Consider the following 19069-nt stretch of genomic DNA (forward strand, 5'->3'; position numbering starts at 1 on the left):
TGTATACTACAAAATGTAAGAGTGATTATTGCTTGTTGCAGGTATCCAGAGTGGCCTCCCCCCCACCCCCAGTTGTTAGAATGCACTCTTTTGTGCTCTTTGTTTTTTGTTTGCTTTTTTTTTCTTTCCGTCAACAACCTGACTATTTAAACATATACTATGAAATGTCTATGCATTCCTTCCAGATAATAGGATAGTAATTTTAAATGTTTTAAGTGGCTTTCAGTATGAGGGGTTCACATTAACTTTTTCATCTAAAGAATACAGACAGCAAATATTTCTAGGTCAAATGAAGCGGTAGTTTGAATGATCATTACAGCAGTTTTCCAAAACAGGAAAATTACATCTCACAAAAGAATAATTTTTGGTTTTAAATGCTTTAAAATGTGATTTCCCTCTTTAAATGACTTGTTTGTCTTTAGCCTTTTAGAATATTGAGTGCAGAAATAAGAAGAGGCCAATAGTGTCTGTGGAGAAATGATCACTGTTTCTTTTGTGTACAAGTCAGATATGTAATGAACTTCACTGTTCTCCAGTATTGCTACTGGTAAAGCTTCTTTGTTGGACTTGCATCAAAATCCGTGGTTGTTTTCTGGGCCTCATTTTTAGAGCTTTAGTTTGTTTTCTTTCCTTTTCTCACAGGAGATTTGGAAAAGGCCATAGAGCAGTTTTTCTTATGTCTAAAAATCAAATCGGTGTTTACAATTAGTTGTCAGAACTGAGGCTGACTGCAACCCTAGACAGAAACAACAGGGATTTCTAATGGTCCTGTCTTTTTTTTTTTTTTTAAATGTTGATGGGTTTGAAATGAAATCCTAGATTCTTAGGAATTGTGTGACTTAAGAAATCAGAGCCAATTTGAATATAATGATTTAGTGATTAGTGATTTAGTGGTATACTCTGCTGAAAGTGCTCTTTCTGGAGACTTTTGGGGGAGAGGACCATTTGTATCCAAGCCGTTGTGAGTCTGATAAGAACTTCTTTTCTAAAACTAGGTCATAATCTTATTTCAAATCAGAGTAATTATTAGAGGAATAAATGTATATTTTTCAGAGTATCTGAATCATATTAATTTAATTGTGTTTAGGCAGTCAGTGTATCTTCTTCTGCTTTGTGTTCTTTCGATTATGTTTCATAAAGGAAAGCTCAATGCTTGGTAGCCATTAAGATATTCTAATATGCCCCCAAATAAAGCATCATTGCTGAGTTTGATGCTGCCTTTCTGTCAGTGAGCATCAAAGCTCAGTATTTCAGAACTGCTTTTGTTGGTAAATATGTATAATTTTAGGTGTTCTGAGTATAGTTCCTCAAAATCAGCTTTGCATTTAAAATAGTCTCAGAAATAGTGCAGGAGGTTGGAGACTCAGTTCACTGAGTTCCTGGTTCTTCATGATGTTAGAACTAGTAGAGCCACCTGTTCACTTATATTCAGAGATCAAAAAGGGAAGTGGGATTTACTTTTTTCTATCTTATCCCATTTCAGAAGTTTGAATGAACTGATAATGATATAGATGAAGATACTAATAAACTTTAATAATAAATAGACTAAAATTAGGTATTTTCCAAAATTTTTTCTCTTTCTTGACAAAAGAGACTTTTGTGTTGAGGGATGGCTTAGGCCTTTAGCAAGAAGACTTTGACAGTTAACCAATGGCTTTTGTCTGTTTAGTTACATTTATCTCTAAAACTTCAGATAGGCTACTTAATTAGAGCATTACTACAATGTATTTACTTAAGATCTCGAAGATTTATGTAGTTCTAAATGCGAGGAATTGAACTGACTTAGATATGTGATGTTTTCTTGGGTTAGTCTTGAATGACTTTACAGATATGCGACATTCTCTTCTTTTGTCTTCTTGCCAAAATATAGGCCAGACTCTTTAAAGGTAGGAATGATTTTTGTAGTGTATTCACAATTTTGGTGGTTTCAGTTCCTTCTGTAGCTATTTTGATAAAGCAAAATGTTTGTTAAGCACTTAAAAACAAGCAGTTAACTTACAACAATAGAAAGGAGACTTTTGTTGCAACAAGTACTAGGAAGGAACAACAGAAAATTCTGTTAGTGTTTGCTGGTTGAGCAATTACTGTGCTGCTTTATATACAGGGAATCTTACTCTGCTGGAAGTCTTGATAATGATCCTTCAGGGCACAGCATCTGTAGGTCTTCTCAGAAACAGACCCGTGTTGTCGCAAGCAAGTATAAGCTGCTGCTTTCTCTGCTGTCTTCGTTCTTACTGCTGTCCTCTTTCTTACTGCAAGGACAAATAGTAGGTGTCTGGGGAGAGAAGAAAAAGGAGGAAGACCTAGCAAGGTGCTGAGGCCCTATACAAGGCTTGCAGGACAGAAACTTTGTTGTAGTCCAACAATGTTTTTCATTTTTAGCAGGAATAAAAGATGAGCCAACTATATATGAAGTACACTCATTTTAATCAAGCACAATCTTGTGGAGGGAGGAGGTAAATTGTGCTAATTGTCTCCATACACAACACATTAGAGGTAGCATTTTTGTAGTGTTTTCTTTAGAGAAATGACTCAACAATTAGGTTTGCTTTGATATTTCAAAGATTTTTTTTTTTTTTTAAACTGACTTGGTAATAAAGGGAAATTCACTGACTGCAATCTTTGTCAATTAGGAGTCTGTGCTGTGTGTCTTTGCACTGTCTCCTGTTTACCGAAGGAAACTTAGGGAGGACCTTTCCTAGTGACTTTGCATTTAGACGTGCTATACACTGACCATTGCCACTGGGTTGGAAAAAAACATCCATATCCTGTCCTGAAATGCATCTGCGCTGGCAAATACTGTTTGTTTAGAGAGCAAACACTGCAGCATTTGAAATTGTAACTTCCTGAGGAGCAATATGGACTATACCCATCAAGCTTCCCTTACTATGATAAACAGTACCGAAAGTAAGAATATAAGCATGGAAAGTTACTTTTAGAAAAATAAAATATTCTGTTCCGTGTTACAAAATTGTAAATATAGTTAAAGAAGACAAAATAGAAAAATGTAATTTTAAATCATGCTTTGACTTTTGGGTTAATGATTCATCGTTGTTTTGTCATTTGATCTACCAGCTGAAAACAAGTGTTGGTGAAGTTGCTTTGACATTGTCAGGAGATGGCCTTAACTTTCATATTTTGTGCCAAATAAGCATCTTGCTTCAGGATTTATACTGCATCTGGCTATGAAAATCTATTTTTTTAATCCAATTTCATGATGAAATGAAAAAATTTAAAAAGCAGATGTAATAAACAGAACATTCCATCCTGTCTTGTACTCTGAGATGGTGCTTTTCCCCTCCTTTCAAAGAGTTTTCTTGAGTTCACATTTCAAATATATTATTTAATTAGCTAGAAATTGTAATTATTAGTTAGAAATTATAGTTTTCATTAAGTCACAAAATCTTCAAGAGCATGCAAAATTTTATAAATGGTCTATGGCGAACTACCGATTCTAAATGCATCTTACTGGACCTGAAAGTCATGGTGTCTTCTCACGTTGACCACAACAGACACCCTAGGCAGTTAAGCTTAGCAGTTTGACTACTTTTTCTGGACTATGCTGTCCCTGCTCTAGCTTCATTTTGGAGTTCAGTTATCATAGCTGATTAAAGACTTAAATTGAAGTCTTAGATTAGTTAGATTAGATAGATGAAGAAAAGCAAGTGACTATGAAATTACTAATCAGTGCAAGAAGAGAAACTGCCAAAGACCTTAAGTGAAATAAATAAATCTATCATCTCTGTTTTGCTCCTGAAATTCAGTAGACTCTTGTATATTGTAATAGCTGGGTTTTAATCTCTGGTTTTTCTTCCAAATTGAAAAGCTGAGTCTAGTTCAAATAATGGTTAGACTTTGTTGTAAGTGTGTTTTTCAGGAATTTGGAACTGAAAGTAGAAATTTTGGCCAAAGGAGAATGCCATTAGTTTGTTCTAACGTTGAAGTAAATACTTAATGAAAGATTTATATCACTCTTGGAAGGCCTTATCCTATTAGAAAAAAAAATCCATTAACTAAAAGAAGAACTGGCCAACACAGTCCTTGTATTTGTTGGGAACTAAAATAAAACTGAGGAGAAAAGTTATGAATGTTTAATTGCTCAAAGTCTGATCCAAAATTTTCATTAGATGAAGATGGGTGGAGTCTTTCTAATTTTAAACTATTGGAAATTTTGAGACATTATGCTAATACAGAAGTCAGAAAAGTATGTAATGTTCAGGAAAATGTTTGAAATGTCTTTGCTTTGAATTTCAACTGCAAACTTGAAAGTTTGCCTTTTAAATTACAGATGGATATATTATCTTTGTATAAAATTTTATTTTACTACACTGAAACATAAATTAACGTATTTACTTGAAGTACATTCTGTAATATATGGGTTTGGTTCCAAAACCACGTAATACATTTGATCATTTTACTTCCTGGCATCCAGAAATACTTAACAAAGTGTCTATATAAGTCTTGTAAACACTTACTTGAATATTGTCCTTAGTAAGTCACTTTCTCTTACTGAGGTTTTGAAGGAAATAATTGCACATCGCAGTGAACAAAAAGAGGTGATTAAGTAAGAGTTTAAAAGTCCAAGATTACTATTTTGATACTGTCATAGTTCTGAATATTAGCTTTTACCTTGCATGAAAACTGAGAACCATAATTGATATTAAATGTTAATTGTATTTGAAGTTAATGCATTATTGAATGTATTGATTATTCAAAGGGCTTCAAAATATCATCTGACTTGACTGACCATATTCTGGCTCTGGTCTGCTCAGTTGAAATGAGTAACAGTTCAATACAGGCATGCAAATGTATGTTGATGATTTAACTGTGTGCTATGACTCTTTGCCAGACAAGGCAGGTTTAATTAGTGAGGTCATTATGACATTTAAGTTAAGTGTGAACAGGGAAACACCTCTATGGACTTGGTGGCTCTGTTCATTCACTTTGAGGTACTTCTTCCTCATTCGAGTACAGAACACTAGGTAGAGGAAAGAAAGGAGATTGTGTTTCTCAACCTGGCAAGATGAATCCTTTGAATGAGTTCCTGCAATGCTTCTGCAAGTTCCTCTTCAGTGATTGGAGCAGGAATGAAAGCTTGAGAGGATAGGGAAAGTAGAACAGCACAATCAGCCTGGAGAAGTAAGTTGCTCCATATCATCCCAGCAATTTGCCATGGTGTCCACTGATCGGCAATCACTCCTCATCCTGGTGTCTTTCTAGCCATTCCCATCAGCTTCAACATCAGTATTACCCTGAAATCTGTGCTGTCCTCTACCAAAGCATCGTCATTCTAACCATCCTGGGCCTCTGACTGTTTCTGCAATTGAAGCAAGTTCTGAAGCAGTAACTTAATCTCTTGTGCCACTCTGAATTCCCTTTGAGTATCAGTGTCAGATGCAGGGGAGAGATGATTGCTCCAGCTAACGTCGTAAGACTGAAAAGGCATGAAGCTAGTTGGAGGAGAGGAGGGCTGTGTGAGCAAGGATGAAGAGAATTCTGGTCTGGTGAGGTTTGCAGTGCTCCGCTTTGTGCAAACACCTTCTCTGTGATTTATGACTTTGTTGGAGGAAAACATGCTGCATTAATAGCAAGAAAATGCATTCATATATCTCTGTTTACATAGTATTAAAGTAGTTTACACCATTAATGGCTTTTTCTTAAACAGAAATTATGTCTGGTTTCTCCAGATTACACGTATTTTACGGTAAACTAGCAGTATGGAAGAGCTGAATTCATTCAGAATAGTTGAATAGGCAGAAGTTTTGAGGTCAGAATGCATATAGTAAACAAGGATGAAATGTATAGCTAAATAGAAAAATGCAATTTATTTGTTTTGGTCAGAGGGACTTTCATGAAATGAATCTAGGGGAAAAGCTGAAATCATCCCAGTGTAAACAATGATGTGATAATTACTCTGTTAATTTATAGAAAGAGAGGGGTTGATTGGATGACAACAAGAAAATGTAAGTAATATTTATCTTTCTTTTTGTGTTCTGTTATACAAATATCAGTCTGCTAGATATTCCGCTTTATAGAGGAAAGGGGAAGTCCCAAGCTGGAGTACGATTTATGTGACTTTGTTCACTGCGGTAATAATTATTTGGCTTTCATGTCTGTTTCTTATTAGAGAGAAAATGTGGTATGAGTTTAGGTGTATGTCAGGCATAATTTGTGTTTAACACACAATAACCTTGAAACAGAGGTAATTATTAGATGTTGTATAGGCAGATTTTTTCATAAACTGCAGCCTGAACATCAGTACAAAGCTAGAGTTGTTCTCCTGAAATTGATCACTTTTGTGTGCACAGTTGCACATGCACACACAGCAAATGAGAAAAGGTTTCTGTTAAATAAAGATTTACCAGTAAAAAGTATAGTATTAAAAAATGTGTAATAGTGCCATCTGCTGACCTCTGTCATAACATAACTAAGTTGTATGCATGGACACTGGAGAAGTCGTTGCAGAGAAAAGTAGAACTCCAGTCAGTTGACCTAAACTGAGAAATAAGCCAAATCTGGTAAGAGAAGTTAATACACTTAGAAATTATGCTAATGTAACGAAAACCAAACCCAAATAAAACTAAAAGTAAATGTTGATCACAAGGAGAATTTTTTTGGCAATTTTTTGGTGCGTATGTTGACAAATGATGAAATTTCACAGTAAATTAAGGTCAATCTGATACTTTCCTGCTGTTCAAAAATGTTTCTGACTTTGTTCTTGCTGTCCACATTAACAGTTTTGCAGTCATGTGGTGAAACATGCATTTAGAAAACTCATCCAGCATGAGAGGGTATAGGAATTTATAGGTAGAGAGAAGAAGCTGATAAGACTGCTTGTTTCAGTGGTAGTGCATTCTTGGACTGCCTTAAGTTGGTCATGAGGCTGTCTTTAATAAAGACTTCATTTGAATCATTGTGAACATCTTTCTGTCGTATTACCTATGTCCTCCTTTACTCCTCATCCTTTCTACAAAGTTTTCATTGTAGTATGCCTGTTTAGAGGAACTTCACGTAAAGATTGCCCTCACTAACAGTTATACAGAAGTGTACTTACCACTTGGGTTGAGTTGAGGAATAAGCTGGAAAGAAAAATACAAACTTTTAAAGTAATTGGGTGCAACATCTGGGAGAACAGTGATCTTGGAACTCAAGATGATCTCAGAAGATTGTTTTGAAGTCTTGAAAACTGACTAAATGGCTAGATAGAGAAGGTTACTGGAGGCATGTTTGTACATGTTTGGAAGGAGAGGCAATATTCAGTATTAAGTAAAATGTTTGTATTGGCATTGTTTTTATTTACATGTAGCAATAAAAGGTTATAGTTGCAGTATTTCACATAATTAGAAGAGCTTTAAAAAGAAAATTATAATAGCCTGAGTTGATCTTCCTTTATATTGCACCATAGTAAAACAAAGGCACAAAACCAGTGAGTGCTATGCTGCTTCAAAAATAGTGAGCAAAGTAACTGCCAACCTTCTTAATTTTTAAGAATTACTTTGAAAAATTCATTGTTTATGACAAGAATTTCCACAGAATCATTTTGCATGAGAAAAGCAGAATCTGTAATATATCAGGAAGTACTGCATTGGAGCAATATACGGGGTTTTTTTGTTACTGGTTTCATGGCTATTCCTTGTATTGCAACCATGAGAGTTTTCTGAAGTTTTATTTTTAATTTACATACTTTAGACTTTGGGTCTTGTACTCAGATTCTATGTGAACAAGACAAAGCATGAACAAATACAGTTGCCATCCTTGCCTCCTATCTTCAAGAATGGCAAGAAGAAGGATCCAGGGGTCTACAGCCTCACCTCAATCCCTGAGAAGGTGATAGAGCAGCTAATCCTGGCAACCATTTCCAGGCACACGAAGGACAAGAAAATCTTCAGGAGTAGTCAGCATGGCTTCACCAAGGGGAAGTCATGCTTGACCAACCTGATAACATTCTATGATGAAATCACTAGCTTGGTAGATGAGGGGAAGGCAGTGGATTTGTCTATAACTGAACTTCAGCAAGGCTTTTGACACTGTCTCCTGTAAGATCCTCATGGAAAACCTGTTGATATACAGGCTGGATGAGCAGGCAATGAGGTGGCTTGAAACCTAGCTGAATGGCTGGGAGCAGAGAGTGGTGATCGGTGGTATGAAGTCTAGCTGAAGGCCAGTGATGAGCAGCGTACCCCAAGGATCAATACTGAGTCCAGTCCTGTTCAGCATCTTCATTAATGATCTGGATGATGGGGCAAAGCGTACACTCAGCAGGTTTGCACATGACATAAAACTATGAGGAGTGGCTGATACACCAGAAGGTCATGCTGCCATCGATAGGCTGGAGAAATGGGCTGACAGGAACCTCATGATCTTCAACAAGGGGAACTGCAAAATCCTGTACCTCGGGAAGAGCAACCCCATACACCAATATATGATAGGGAGCAAATTATCTGGAAAGCAGCTTTGCAGAAAAGGGCCTGGGGGTTCTGTTGGACACCAAGTTGAACATGAGTCAGCAATGTTCCCTTGCAGCAAAGAAGGTGAATGTTATCCTGGGCTGTATTAGGCAAATTATTGCCAGCAGGTCGAGGGAGGTGATTCTTCCCCTTTATTCAGCATTGGTGAGGTCACACCTCGAGTTTTGTTTCTGGTGCTGGGCTCCCTGGTACAAGAGAGAATTGGACATGCTGGAGAGAGTCCAGCAAAAGGCTACTGAAATCATGAAGGTACTGCAGTGTATCTACTTTGAGGAAAGGCTGAGAGAGCTGGCACTGTTTATCCTGGAGAAGGCTGAGGGGGGATCTTATTAATTTATATAAATACCTGATTGGAGGGTGTAAAGAGGACGGAGCCAAACTCTCTTCATTGGTGTCCAGTGACAGGACCAGAGGCAGTGGGCACAAACTGAAACATAGGAGGTTCCTCCTGAATATCAGTAAACACTTTTTTTTTATTCTGAGGGTGAGTGAGCACTGGCACAGGTTACCCAGAGAGGTGGTGGAGTCTCTCACCTTAGGAACATTCAGAAGCTATCTGGATATGGTCCTGGACAACTGGTGGCCTTGTTTGAGCAGGGAGCCTGGCTGAGATGACCTCCAACTTCCAACTTTAACCATTTTATGATTCTGTGATCTGCCTTTGAATTTTTAATAATAAACTAGCAAAATAGGGGTAACTTGTAAACATGTTGCTTTCAGCAGCTCAAAAGTAAAATTCGTATTAGATTGCCTTGCTTCATGATTAAATCTGGTTTAACCAAGTCATTGAGGTACTGTTTTATTTTAAAGCTTTTGACTTTTGTAGTAGAATTAGGCTGGGATGATGTAGCTTTAAAATAAATATGAAAACAAATCAAACACCCCTCAAAACCACCCACAAACCCAGTCTTCTCAACAACCCCTGAACACGTGATTTGAAAAAGAACAATTTACATTCTCGCTGAACTCTGTAAGAGATACCCTTGTGGCACTGAAAAGTTGCAACATTTCAGTGAAGACCAGCGGTCTGGCTGACTGTGTTTCTGCTGTCCCTCCCATCATTTGGACACCTGTGTGTATCATCATAAAATACAGATCTACATGCGATTAGCTGAATAGTTCTCTGGATTTCACTGACTGAATTGCCTCGATTTTTACTGTCAAGAATGAGTGCTTAACATAGACAGCTGACATGTAGATATTTAAATTAAGAGCCTGTTTAAACTGTACCGAAGTTCCACCTGGCATTCCTACAAGACCTTGAAGTTCTTTCTAGTATTGCTTCTGTTCTGGAAGCTGTGCCCATCCAGGTTTCTGAGACAGTGAATTAGAGGTCTCCAGCTGACTTCGCTTAAGGGTCCCATTTTAAATCAACTTCTTTTTTTGGTGTGCCTAAATTCTGTTCAGGGTTTTGTGTTTATCTCTTCCAAGTTGTTTCTTTTATATTTATGGTGAATCATAGATCTCCTTTTCACTTCTCTGCACATACTTCTTCCTTTTGGTACATATTTTTCATAGTGAAGAGGGTAAAACTTGTCTCCCTGTACTTTGTTCTCCTAGCTTGTTTGACAATTTATGTTCATTCCTTTTTTCTCTTTTAAATTATCTTTCTCATTTGCTCTCTATCATTGTTAAAATGGTTTTCATTAACTGTCTTTTTCTATTTTCTGTCTTAACCAAAGTGCCAAGACACCATTGTAGCCTCATCTCTGTGTTAAACTACATTCTTCAAACTTTGCTGTTTAGTCTAAATGTGTTCCAGTTGTTCTAGCCATATTTCACACCATTTTATGTCCATTTAGTGAATGTAAACTTTGAATGCAAACTCCTCAGTTTAATAACAAACCAGTTGATGATGAACCTGCTTACTCGTCGACTGTCTGACTGGCATGCTGCCATTAACACAACTGGACTTTTATTCTTATTGGCCCCTTCTGTTTTTTTTGAGTACTGTTATTTTCTTCCCAGTCCTGTATAAGCAGTACTGACTTCTTTTCAAAGTACGCTGCTGATTTCTAGCTTGCAGAACATCTCATAGGGTAACTTGTGATCTGTCCTTTAGCCTAAACTATATTTTAAGATTAAAAAATAATTTTGTGTGCTCATGCAATTTAAAACAAACACACAAACAAAACTTTAGCATGTATTTGATTTACATGGAGGTTTTGTGATAAAGCCCTTAGCTTCCAGGTGAAGACTTGTTATAATCATTATAGGAAATAATACAGAAACTTGCATACTTTTACCAGTACCTATCTGAAAGGGCAGTCTAATGGGAATGTTAATAATGTGATTTTTTTTTTTTTTGGAATTTTTGTCTTATTTTCAGCAGCAGTAAGCTCAGACTCCTGTAGACAAAGATGTGCTGGCTCGTGGCCCCGATACATGTTTTGGGAAGTAGATTCAAAAGACTGACGCTCTTCAGTATTTTGAGGAAGTAGTTGGGGGGCTTCTTTTTGTAGTACATTCAGTAATGGTAATTGTTTGATATTTGCTTTGTAATTTCTGCTTCGCTTTGGCCCGTTGCTCTGGTATTGCTGCTTATTTTCATGTTTGCCTTTCTCTGCACTTCATTTTCAAATAGAATTCCTTTTTGTTGCTAAGGGAATCTGGGACTGTAGCTCTTGCTATTTTACTGTCTTACAATGGGTGTAAGTTCTTGCAACACAGTAGATTTTCTAAGTTACTTACTTTTACTCTCCAGTGAATTTCTGGGTGTTATAACTTAATTTACCTGTCTTATAAAATCCATAAAGTAGAACTGTAAAACTTCTGTGAATTACTTAATTTTATTACTCATTTTAAAGATATTTGTTTCTGGAACACAGTTTTTCAGATTATGAATGTATTTGATCTATAAAGATGTGAGATAAGTTTAGTGTTTTGTTTTTCAAGTCTTTTTTAATGTGGCAGTAGCTCTGTGTGGTTTTTTAATACTAACTGAGATCAGACATCTTAAGGGAATTGCATCAGAACGCTAGGGGATTTCACACTTACTTACTTTAAACAATGCTTCCAAATCTTTCAAATCTTTATTTTTGTTTTTACTTGTTCCATTAGGTATAGCTGAATATTACTAAACTTTTACTTGTATTGCTAAAAGGAATGGAAGGCCATGTAAAAAGAAGGAAAAATAGGGGGAGGGCGGGGATTGTGCTTGTTTTACTTTGTTTTGTTTTCTCTTTTACACATTTTCCAGGTAGTTGTCACTAAATCTACCCAAAGAGCTTTAGGCCTAAAATGCTTTGCCACTGCCCAGTATGCCAGAAATACGAGAACGGGGCTGCTCATGCATGATAGAACATGAAAACTAAATAGGTTAGCTACCAATGCCTGGACTGCTCACCGTTGCCATGCTTTGGTTGGATGGTCTTGCCCACTCATTGAATTGCCTGTAGAGTTTGCTGGTGAGGTACAGAACTTAGTTTTGCTTTTCCAATTATTCTTATTTTTTTTGTGATATTAAAAAGGAAATATAATCTTCTTTTTTTTTTTTCTCAAAGCTCTTGTATTTGACCAGCCAAGTGTGTATCAGCTGCTGTGTAGACTTGTCAAAAGATTCAGACTAATCAGTCCTGATTGGTCAAAGTTACATTCCTGTTCCATGGTTTATGTGGAATAGCAATCATTTTATTGATGCAGGGACTTCCTAAGGTGCTACTATAAGAATATAGGTTCAAAAACTTTTCATGTGCATGGTTGCCAGATGGATAGTTTTTATAGAAGAAAAGGACAAAATCTCAAGTACTTTATGACGAAGTATGTTCTTCCTTGAGGGAAACTTCTTCTCTTTCTTGAAATAATTGCTTTGAATAAATGCCTGATTCTTCATTTGGAGTCATTCCTCACTACAGGGTAGGCTAAACAAAAGCTTTTTCCAATGTATTTGGAATCTTGAAAAATACAATATTACTTTTCCAGTATTGAAAATATACTGAAGGTAAATGAATTACTTATATTTGACTCCAAAATCTGTTTAATGCAAGCATTTAGTAAATAACATTTCTAATACAAAGCTACAGTAATATATTTTCATTGCAGAATCAAAATGATTGATGGTTTGACATGAAAAATGCTTTCATCCTTGAAGTGCTTCTCTTTCCAGAACTTTTAAAAATTATTACAAAGGAAATATTTGTATGTTTAGTAATGCATGACAGTTTCTATGTAAATAGTTTTGTTACCTATGAAAATCTGTCAAATTTTTGCGTAAAAAAAATTCATTCTTTCAACATTGTGTGTGCACAGAGAAGGGAGTCAAAAGGAAGCCAGCTGGGCCTGGGCAAAAGGCACTATTGTGTATCTCTGGTTGCATTACAGCAAGGTCGTTTGGAACAGGCACAGAGCAGTGAGACACAAAGGCCTGTGGGATACTAGAGGCTCTTTTGTTAATGCTTAATAAGCGTAATGTAAGGGCAGCTGATGGTGGAAGCAGGTGGAAATGCTCAAAGTAATTACAAGCACAGATTTGAGAATTTCCAAGGTAAAAGATAGTAAATAAATTGAGAACATGAATGTTATACTTCATATGTTTTACCATCAGAATTTTTAAGTCTATTATGGTGAAAATAGAGGAAAAGCTAAAACAACAAATCTTTATGCCCTTCAAATAAAGTCACATAGCATCTAGGATCTGTATATGCAATGTTAAGTTGTGCTTTGCAGTTTTATGTGGAATGCATACAACTTGACTATACTGTCATTTACAAATTCCTAGCAAATAGTCCACCTCACAAATAAGGCACTTGCTATTGTAATGGCACAGACTGTTTTTTTATCTCTGAAAACTAAATCAAGAATAGCTTAAACAAAACCAAGAAACTAAGCTCAATAGTTAAGTCACTTTGCCAACAGTTTCCTCCATCAGCAATCTAAAACGTCTTTCAATGCACAAATCATTTACTTTGATATGACATTTCTCTAAATAAAATAGAATGCCTATGTGATGGTAACTGAAAATAGAGTTTTAGGCAGGATTATGGAATTCTCTATAATAAGATAACGAAGACAAAAAGTAACCATTTCTCTGATGTCTGCTTCTCTGGACACATCTCTGCAAATTGTCATAGAACTTTTACTAACTTTTATCCTTATTTTGTATATTAGCTTCAGATAGTGTTCTCAGTTTGAACCATTATTTAATTTCCTTTCTTCTCGAAGTGTGGCATCTCTAATGCAGAAGAGTATTTGAAGTCAGGTGAACAAGCTTGCATAGAGGGCTTGCCTCCTCTCATTGTCCCATTAATCAACCACACCTTCAAATCTGTTACTGCATACAGATTTACAGTTAGTATGAGAATGAGTTATGGACTGTTGAGATTCTAAAAAGGATATTATCTCCATTACTAATGTAGTTTTCATTATAGTTACAAAGTCGAATGTCTTAGGTGCCCTTGCATGTTAGAAGAGAATAGACTATTTCAGTTGGAAGGGACCTACAATGATCATCTAGTCCAACTGCCTGACCACTTCAGGGCTGACCAAAAGTTAAAGCATGTTATTGAGGGCATTGTCCAAATGCTTCTTAAACACTGACAGGCTTGGGGCATCAACCACCTCTCTAGGAAGCCTGTTGCAGTGTTTGACCACTGTCTCGGTAAAGAAATGCTTCCTAATGTCAGGTATGAACCTCCCCGACACAGCTTTAAACCATCCTCATACATCTTATCACTGGATAGCAGGGAGAAGAGATCAGTACCTCCCTCTCCACTTCCCCTCCTCAGGAAGCTGTAGAGAGCAATGAGGTCTCCCCTCAGCCTCCTTTTCTCCAAACTAGACAAGCCCAAAGCCCTTACCCACACCTCACAGGACATGCCTTCCAGCCCTTTCACCAGCTTGGTCCTCCTTTGGATGCTTTCAAGGACTTTCACATCCTTCTGAAATTGTGGGGCCCGGAACTGCACACAATAGTCAAGGTGAGGCTGCACCAGTGCTGAATACAACGGGATAATCGCCTCTTTTGACCAGCTGGTTATACTGTGTTTAATGCACCCCAGTATGTTGCACATTCTGAGTTATTGTTTTCTTTTCTTACAGAAGCCTGGGTAAATGGCAGGGCTCTGCTTGTCTAATAAGGTGTCATGGGCAAAACAGCCTTGACTTGGGGAATTTTTACTTAATTTATTGCCGGTTATCACAAACTTTGATCACTGATTTGGGTATTGAGGAGAACTAAATAATCAAACGCTTACATAAGCAATTTCTCCTACTGCCCCCAGGCTGGAGGCAAGCTGAACACCTCTCCTCCCCCCAGCCCCAGCTTCCCCTGCTGTCACTGTGTGTTGCACTGGGTTCATCCCAGCTCCTCCAGCAGGCTGTGGGCAGCACAGTCAGGGTCGTTTGCGTTGCGGTTTCTGTCTGACACTTCTTGCTTCTTAGTGATCTCTGCTGCACTTTGCTCGCTCATTCTCTCTGCGGCTCTTTGCTTATTAATAGTTTTCCCCTGCCTCACAGGGCTTCTTCAGGTTTTCCTCTGACATGCTTTTCCTCAGTGGCCATCCCTTGGGGTGTCGCTGCCCCGGCATGAGATGCGTGCAGCTGCCGTCCCTCGGGGGTGCACACGCCTGCTGTAGTGAGCTGTACCTTACCCCAAGAGCATGTTGGTGTTGCCTGCTCCTGTGGCTGCCTCCTCGGGCTGACGCCCAAGCAGAGGATCAGCATGCTGTTCATGAGGGTTGCCATTTTGGGGTGCGACAGGTTACTCACAGCAGTTTTGGAGCCAGCTGGAAATGTCTGTGATCGGCCTAGGGCAGTTCACAGCTTCTCCCACACAAGGCCTCCTGTAGTGTCCTGTACCAAAACCCTCCTAGCTACACCCTGTACATACAGTGTTTGTCTGGAGGATTTCTGTATCATTTATTTTGGAAGCTAAAGAAGAGATGAGAGGAGGAGGTGTAGGAATAAATGGAGAGGCCTGAGGCCTGTACTTGTACAAACACTAAGTGCTTGTACTAACAGTCCTGGTTAACAGGGGAGGTCCCAGACGACTGGAGGATTGCCAACGTGACGCCCATCTGCAAGAAGGGTCAAAAGGAGGATCCGGGGAACTACAGGCCTGTCAGCCTGACCTCGGTGCCAGGGAAGATTATGGAGAGGTTCGTCCTGAGGGCGCTCACAGGGCATGTGCAGGACAACCAAGGGATCAGGCCCAGCCAGCAAAGGTTCATGAAAGGCAGGTCCTGCTTGACCAACCTGATCTCCTTCTATGACCAGGTGACCCGCCTAGTGGAATGAGGGAAAGGCTGTTGATGTTGTCTACCTGGACTTCAGCAAAGCCTTCGACACTGTCTCCCATAGTATTCTCCTGGAGAAGCTGGCAACTCATGGCTTAGACAGGTGCACTCTTTGCTGGGTTAAAAACTGGCTGGATGGCCAAGCCCAGGGAGTTGTGGTAGATGGAGTTAAATCCAGATGGCGGCCGGTCACAAGTGGAGTCCCCCAGGGCTCAGTTTTGGGGCCGGTCTTGTTTAATATATTTATCAGTGATCTAGATGAGGGGATGGAGTACTCCCTCAGTAAGTTTGCAGATGACACCAAGTTGGGCGGGAGTGTTGATCTGCTCAAGGGTAGGAAGGCTCTGCAGAGCTGCAGAGGGATCTGGACAGGCTGGATCGATGGGCCGAGGTCTACTGGATGAAGTTCAACAAGGCCAAGTGCCGGTTTCTACACTTTGGCCACAACAACCCCATGCAATGCTACAGTCTTGGGGACGAGTGGCTGGAAAGCTGCCCTGCAGAAAAGGACCTGGGGATGTTGATTGACAGCCAGCTGAAGATGAGCCAGCAGTGTGCCCAGGTGGCCAAGAAGGCCAATGGCATCCTGGCCTGTATCAGAAACAGCGTGGCCAGCAGGAGTAGGGAGGAGATCGTGCCCCTGTACTCAGCGCTGGTGAGGCTGCATCTTGAATCCTGTGTTCAGTTTTGGGCCCCTCACTACAAGAAGGACATTGAGGTGTCCAGAGAAGGACAACGAAGCTGGTGAGGGATCTGGAGCACAAGTCTTATAAGGAGTGGCTGAAGGAACTGGGGTTGTTCAGCCTGGAGAAGAGGAGGCTGAGGGGAGACCTTATCGCTCTCTACAACTACCTGAAAGGGGGTTGCAGAGAGGTGGGTGTTGGTCTCTTCTCCCAAGTGACTAGTGATAGGACAAGAGGAAGTGGCCTCAAGTTGTGCCAGGGGAGGTTCAGGCTGGATATTAGGAAAAATTTCTTTACTGAGAGAGTGGTGAAGCTTTGGAACAGGCTGCCCAGGGAGGTGGTGGAGTCACCTTCGCTGGAGGTGTTCAAGGAACGTGTGGATGTGGCACTTCAGGACATGGTTTAATGGGCATGGTGGTGTTGGTTTGATGGTTGGACTTGACGATCTTGCAGGTCTTTTCCAAACTTAATGATTCTGTGAGTTCACTGAAGTTTCAAAGCGCGGCTCCAACAACTTGCCAGGTCCATATGTTGTCTTTACTTGGAGGGTCTGTCAGAAGTTGGAAAATTTTGTCTGTCACCTTGAATACAGGTTTACACACACTATCATTTTTCTGGGGTTCAGAAAAGCTCTGTACTTGCATCATGAGAAATCAAGTTTTGCAATGATAGTCTTCTGCTTATGACCTCTTAGAGAGCTGCTTCCCTCCAGCATCCCCTGCACGACTTTGCTTTTGTGCCTAAAGCTCATGTAAGTGCCAGTGCTGACTGTGCTCTGTTGAACGCTCTTTGATGCCACCATAACTCTTCTTAACCATTCTTAATTCTGGGAAGGGCTAAATTCCTAGAAGATGCTTTTGACTGAAGGAAGACACCCCTTCTTCAAGTTAAGCTATTTTACTTCTCCAGCCATTGCAGCTTGTGTCATCTTAAAGGGCCTAACTGAGGGAGGTCCAGTCCTTTGGAGCTAATACCAGGTAAGAGTAGCTGGTTAAGGAGTGGCGATTTTGGCTTCAGTCAGAGCAGGAGGGTTGTTTTGTTTACTTTTGAATTTTTGTAGGCGTATTTTTTTTCTGCCATATTATTGAATGTGACCTCTCTCTGTTTTTCTTTCAAAATGTACCGTTGTTTAATACTAATGCTAGCATTGCAATGGTGGTAAAATTATTTATGTTCCTACTTGTGGGAGTGCTTTAACAAACAAATCCTGAAAACCAGACATTACTGCAGAATGTGTAAAATGTGTCAGAATAGCAAGTCTAGCAGAAGCGATGTTCATTAATATAGTGGCATCCCTGGGACTGGCAATCTCTGTTTTGAGTGTATAACATGGGTTTGTTATGCTTCATGGTATTTTGTTTGTGTCTATTTTGTATGTTGTCAGTTTTGTGACGATTTATGCTCCAACCTTAAAAGTTGAGTATGCTGGTCTTCAAAGCTAAGAGCTATGAAAACCTTGCTGTACTGGTTTCTTCTTGGATGATAAGTGTGTTAATTCAGAATTTCTTTGGAAACACTGTGCATTTTAAGCTTACTAATTAGGTGTTTATTAAAATACTCAGACTGTAACATGATCAATTCATTAACATTATTATATTTAAATGCAAATTGTATGGGGAAGAATCAGTCCCATTTTCTAAATGAAGTTTTCCTTACCCACTAGTGAATAACTGAATCCTGGAACATTCTTAATTTTTTGCATATCTATTTACTTTTTAAAAGGAAAAATCTCCTCAAAATTCACATTACTGTTCAAGATAACAGTCATCTTTATATGTTCCAAATATTATCAGCCCTGCAGGGTGAGATACTGAAATGTTTATAGGTCCTTTTTCAGTGGAAAAGCATGAACAGCCTGTAAAACCAAGGTGGTCTTGCAATTATTTCGTAACTCAGTGACAAATCTACTGAATATAGTGCATATTTTCTGGCTCCTGATCACATAGGAAATTAACCATTTGCACAGTGGAGCATTTGCATCACAGAGATAACTTGGAGAATCTGTCGTAAATGTATAGGAAAAAAGATTCCTGTAAAGCAGCAACACTTCCTTTAGGTCCTAAATTGCTGGGCTAGATAACTTTAAGTGACGGACTGAAGGGCGTGTAGTGTATTTTCATTCAAAATTCTATCATTTTTTCTGTGGTAAATCTTGAAGTACACGATTTTGAAAGAACATTGTAAACCAGAAGCAAGATTTAGGTTGATGTAAATTTATTTATAAACAGGTAAAAATACAAAATAAAATACCTGAAAAAAACCTAGGTGCTGAAAGAATGGCCTACAGGGCCATATTGGAATTATCTTAAATTTTCTTCAGGGTTTTGAAAAGTTTCCTCTAGTGTTTTGAAAAAGAGGCAAAACCAGTACATGTGTAGACATAACCATTGTTCAGATAAGAGCCTGAGGAATTCCCTGTGTATAGGGAATGAAAAGTAGGTTTATGAAGACGGAGTAGCTAATGAAGGAGCATTTAGAAACCAATATATAGGTAAAACTGAGCATTAACATATAAGAAAGTCCACATAAAAAACCCTATTTCTTACTTGTATTTCCATGCATATTTTGATACATTGCTGTTACATAAATTAGATGTGTTCAGTAATTACTGTAATTTCAGTGATTGTTCTTCAGGTACATCTTCAGAAAAATTCTTCACAGTTCAACAAGTGAATACAAAAAGAAA

General features: G+C 38.6%; 1 protein-coding gene across 4 annotated transcripts in view; it reads left to right on the forward strand.

Annotated features, from left to right (window-relative positions):
- NBEA (neurobeachin) overlaps positions 1-19069 on the forward strand; it is a 516023-nt gene that overhangs the window by 45493 nt on the left and 451461 nt on the right. The window lies entirely within an intron of this gene.

This window comes from Gavia stellata, chromosome 1 (genome assembly GCF_030936135.1).
Source record: "Gavia stellata isolate bGavSte3 chromosome 1, bGavSte3.hap2, whole genome shotgun sequence".
NCBI lineage: Eukaryota > Metazoa > Chordata > Aves > Gaviiformes > Gaviidae > Gavia > Gavia stellata.